Here is a 5658-nt window from a genome sequence, read left to right as displayed (position 1 = left end):
GCCACTGCACTCCAGTCTGGGTGACAGAGTGAGACTCCAACTCAAAAAAAAAAAAGGAGACTCACTGAAAAGTGTCAGAGACCATGCCTGTGGGGCCTCATCAAACATTGGTGCTTTGAGCAGAGGACTGATCTTTGCATTTTAAAGGGATTCCTGCCTTCTGTGTGATGAACTGACTAGAGGAGGCAGGGTGGAAGCAGGAGGCCCCTTAGGAGGCTGTGGTCACCATCTAGGGGAGAGTACATGTGGCGTCAGAGAAGTCAGGCAGAGGTGGGAAGAAGTGCTCAGACTCTTGGATATATTTTGCTGATTGGATGGGAGCTTTGAGAAAAGAAAGGAATCAAGATTAACTCCCAAGTTTTGGCCTGAGCAACTGGAGCTGTTATTTAGTGAAGTGGGAAGAGGCTAGGAGGGGAGGTTTGGAAGGGAAAACAGGAGCTCAGCTTTGGATGCGCTGGGCACCCGTGAGACATCCAAGTAGAATACTAGGTAGGCAGGGGCAAAAGTAGCCTGGACACAGCAGGAGGTGAGGACTAGAAATATGCACCGGGGAACCAGCAAAATGTGGATGGTTCTCAAAGCCATGCGTCTGGGTAAGACCCTCAAGGAGTAGTGTAGAAAGAGAAGAGGACTGGAATGTGCCAGGAGTAGAGGCTAGGGTGGGGAGGAAGAGCAGGAAAGGAGACTGAGAGGCCTGCGTGGTAAGAGGCAAACACATGACAGAGGCATCCTGGCCCAAGAAGAAAGTGTTTCAAGGGCAAGGGCTTAGCTAGCTTGGTTAGTCAAACGTTGCAAGTAGGTCAATGAAGATATGGAATGAGAATTGACCTTTGAAACTCGCAAAGTAGAGGTCACTGATGACCTTGACAAGAGCCGTTTCAAGAAACAAGAGAGTGTGTTGGGGCAAACACTCGACTGGAGTCAGACATGAGTGTGGGAGCAGAGGAAGTGGAACCTACTCCTCCAAGGAATTTGGCTACAAAAGGAGCAGAGAAATGGGGCCAACACTGGAGAGGGTTTTGGGATCATGGGAGGATTGTTTTTTAAGGCTGGGAGCTGTTAGGCCATGTGTGTGTGCTGGTCAGAATAGGCCAGGAGAGACAGAAAATTGATGATGCAGAAAGATGAGAGATAGAACAAGACAAATGTGAAATCCTTGAGGAATCAAGTGTGTGGAAGGGCTGGCCTTGGACAGGAGCAGAGTCCCTGGAGTCACAGGAGTAAGGTGGCCTAGACCTTCCTAGGTCTGTGATGGGGGCCTTAGGACATTTTCCCTGATGGCTTCCATTTTTCCAGAGAAATAAGAAGCCGTGTCCTCAGCTGAGAGAGAAGAGCAGGGGGTCACTGAGGCTGGAGGAGAAAAGAAGTGTGAATTCACTACCCCAGAGTACGGGAGAGAGAGTGGGCCTGGCTGAATAATGGGCGTGCCAGTTGGCATCAGGCCTGCTTGAGACGGATGGGCATGGTCTATTAGGATGTCAGGCTTCCCCTTTTCCAGTCCCTCCAAGTGCAGGTGAGGGGAAGATGGAAAGAGGGATTTAACCAGGTTTGGGCATTTGCTGGGCAAATATGATAGAAAGCAGGAGAGGAGCAAGAGAGCCAAGACGTAGGCAAGGAATTAGTTTAATGATGACCGTGGAAGTAAGAACCCAGAAAGATGGTAAACTCGATGGGTTTTAGATGGATTGCTGATGTACTAGAGAGGGTAAGCGGAAAAAACAGGAGGGGGTGGGCAGACAGTGGTGTGTGGAAATTGAGTTACCCAAGGGGTGCAGTTGTCAGTAAAGATGAGTCCTAGAATATGAACTACGCAGGTGGGGTCTACAAACCAGTGGCGGTTGTACTCCCATCTGACTAATGTGACTAACTCCGCCTTCTGAATCAGGGGTCTAAGGACAATATTCTAAAAGCTCCATTAATCCGTGGCAGAGCTAGGCTTCTGACTCTTAGCCCAGCACCTTTTCAGTTACATCTCAGGTACATCCTTCACTCTGCTCCTATGAGTAAAATTAACCATCGGGGTATCGGAGTACTCACAGTCATTTGGAATAACACATAGCAATCCCTTTCTATCAAAGATGTGATTACATCTCCCAAAGGAAACTCGGGATGCTACTACCAGAAGACCAGAAAAAAAAAGGGAGTCCCCACCCCTACCCACTCCTTTCTTTCCATCAGACCCAAGACCTCTCTTCAGCAGACAGAACTTCCAACCTGGGATCTTAGCCTTGGGGTAGCAGCAGCAGCATGTTTTTGAAAAGCAGATGACAGCAGAAAAAGGCAAAGTCCATCACAAATATGCTCCTCAAAAACATGTTAGATGAATGAATGGTTAGAATTTCACTGTCTCACTTGCCCACTCTAGGTTAAGAACCTGTGTTCTCTATTGTAAACAGATGCCCCTTTTGAATAGGTAGAGGGCACCTCCGCTTTGCAAGCCTCTAGAGGGAAGCTGCCTGTTGCCGATGCGTCCAGCCATTTCTAACCTCCCAGAGAGTCAACACCTCCTTGGAACTTAGCATCCTTAGGGAGACAACACCATACTCTTCCTTCTCCGTTCGATCTCTTCCCTTCTGGAGTGCTGCCTTTCCCTACCCCTTGTCTGCCATTCCTGGCCTCCTGAACATGTCTCCGCTTCAGAGCATCCCTGCAGTCCCAGGGAGGATGGGGCTTGAAGCTTGATGAAAGTGATCCTTCTGACTCTGTCATCCCTAAGAAGTCCCACTTCACTCAGGTAAACTCAAGTGATATATCCTTTGTGGAGCTTCCCAGGAGACCTGAGACTACGGAAATTGTGGAGGAATATGAGGCCTGATTAGCCCAGCATCAGTTGGGTAGGTAAATTGGGTAAATTGAGGAAGGAAATCTCAGGATGAGATTTTACAAATGTTACAAAGAAACTTATGGATAACAACAAGAGCTGTAAATGCTGGTTATTCAACTGTAAAATATTTGTAATAAACAAAAACCATGTGTTGCTAGTTAACTAACCTTATTTTAGAAACGCCACCAACAGTTGTTTCACAAACCTCTGAAAATTTCCTTTTGCAGACTCCCCCAAAGACAATTCCTGGCCCACTATACCCTGAGACCCCTCTTATAAAAACACCCCTCGGACAACCCTCTCAGGTCCCCTCCCACTGTGGGAGCTTTTCTGTCCTCTCAATAAATCCTACTTTCAAAAAAAAAAAACCTCTAGCTGCTGCCTCTTTGCAGATAGCAGACATTCTCTCTGCCGTTTGGCCCGTTGTGCCCCTCATGACATATCTTCCCTTTAATAAATCTACCTTTCTTTTATTTTTTTGTTTTTGTTGTGGTTTTTTTTGTTTGGTTTTTGTTTTTTGTTTTTTGAGTTGGAGCCTCACTCTGTCACCCAGACTAGAGTGCAGTGGCATGCTCCCGGCCACCGCAGCCTCGACCTGCTGGGCTCCGGCGATCCCTCCGCCTCAGCCTTCCAAGTCACCGGAACTACAGGCGCGCACTACCACGCCCGGCTAAATTTTGATTAATTGTAGAGATGAGATCTCACCAAATTGCCCAGGTGGGTCTTGAACCCGCGGGCTCAGGCAATCCACTCACCTCAGTCTCCCAAAGCACGGGATTACAGGCTGAGCCACTGAGCCCGGTTAAATCTACCTTTCTTAATTCATAACTGTTTTGGTAAACTCTTCTTACCAACCCATGATTCCAGCCTACTTAGCCTGCCACACAGCAGAAATGTTTCAAGATTGCAGCTTGTAGGGTTTCCTCACTTCCTCAAGGGAGACGCCTCTCCAGAGTCATGGTATTCCATGAAGCCCTGAGGGAGAGCTTACCAGGAAACCTTTTATATCCCCAACCACACCACCCTGAAACTCCAGTATAATTACCTCAGAGAGCTGCCGCATCAGATCCAACATCCAGGTTCATAGGATAATTTCTTCCCAAGCCACCAGCTCTACCTTGGCACACCTGATACACTAAGATAATCAGATATCTCACATGCACAGTGTAATGATGTGGTAGTCTATGGACCCCTTGGTTAGTGCTATCTGGGGTAGCCAGGTGTATGAGGAACCAATCCCAGTAGGCCTGCCAGGGCTCACCACACCCTCTCCTGAGAAATTTCACTTGTCCATGCCCATGGCAAGAGGTGGTCCTGTTGGACAGAGTTGTCCTGCTATGCTGTCTCTCCCCACCGTGCCTCCCTGGGCCCCAGCAACACAAATAGTCTTCTCTGCCACAATCTTGTTTTCTCATGGAGGCCCTGTTAGAAAGGGAAAAGGAAAAGGGAAAGTTGGTGCCCACCTGAGACCCCAGGGGTGTGGAAGCAGTTCCCATGAAGAAATCCTCTGGTGGCAGGGCCTGGAAGGAGAGGTCTCTCCCCAAGGGAGCGGGAAGCCCACACCAGTGTGTTGTTGCAATAGCACACACCTCAGTGGGAATAAGTGTCCCTTCCTGGGGGAAGGGGGGACAAGGGCAGAGCTGGTGAAGCACCAGTATGCCTTCAGGGAAAAAGGGCTAAAGTAAAGGGTGGAGTTGGAACTGCAGCCTTCAAACCTTTCCTTGTCATTCATGTGTCACCACAAAATAAGTCACAAATCATGAGCGCCAATGAACTGGCATTGTCATTACCTCCTGTCCTCAAATTAGCATTTAAAAGTAAGACTGGGCTGGGTTCGGTGGCTCAGCCTGTAATCCCGTGCTTTGGGAGGCTGAGGTGAGTGAATTGCCTGAGCCCGTGGGTTCGAGACTGCCTGGGCAACTTGGCGAGACCGCATCTCTACAATAAATCAATAAAATTAGCCGGGTGTGGTAGCGCGCGACTGTAGTTCCAACTACTCGGAAGGCTGAGGTGGAAGGATTGCTGGAGCCCAGCAGGTCAAGGCTGTGGTGGCCGGGAGTGTGCCACTGCACTCCAGCCTGGACGACAGAGTGAGACTCCAACTCAAAAAATAGAAAATAAAATAAAATAAATCACAGTAAGAGTGAACAACCAGGAAGCAATCCCCCCATGTGGGGCTCCTGTGAGGAATGTGTGGCTGTGGCCCTTGGTGGCAACTTTCCCTCATAAAATGTGCTTTGTATGTTAAGTAGGCTACTGTTGTTTGAGGCAGGACAATGAGTCACTTGTGTCTCATGCTATTGGGTGTGCTATTTTTCTAGGATTTCAGAGTGACCTGAGGTGAAGAAAGGACCTGGTATAACTTCAAGAGAAGATGTCCTCAGAATGTGTGCTTGTGTGTCTCTCCTTGTCTGCCCTTCCTTGCCTTTTAAAGGACCCCACTTCATCATAATATAGCACAGAGTTAAGCTCATTGTGTTTTCCAGAATAAAATCTCTAATGTGTTCTGGGTATAAAATAATTTGTTTTCTTAGATCCTTTTAAAGAGTTTGAGGATGACGTGTGCAGATCATAGCGGCCGCCCTGTGTATGCTGGAAGAGACTTTTAATCAGCTTCCTATCTAGGTAGTATAATCCAATAAGCCTAGTGCATGGTTAAGCCCTGTGGCTGTGGACCAATCTGTCTGGGGTCAAAGTTGAGCTTTGCCACTTAACTAGCCCAATGATGCACTGGTTTCCTCATCTGCAACACGGGGATAGTAATAATGACACCCATCTCAAAGGACTGAGAGTCCACTGGGGTAGCCAGCCCCTTTTCCTAGCATCTGTGCATG

Source organism: Carlito syrichta, unplaced genomic scaffold (assembly GCF_000164805.1).
Source record: "Carlito syrichta isolate Samal-C Ts95f unplaced genomic scaffold, Tarsius_syrichta-2.0.1 Scaffold303210, whole genome shotgun sequence".
Taxonomy (NCBI): Eukaryota; Metazoa; Chordata; class Mammalia; order Primates; family Tarsiidae; genus Carlito; species Carlito syrichta.
This window is presented reverse-complemented; position numbering follows the sequence as displayed.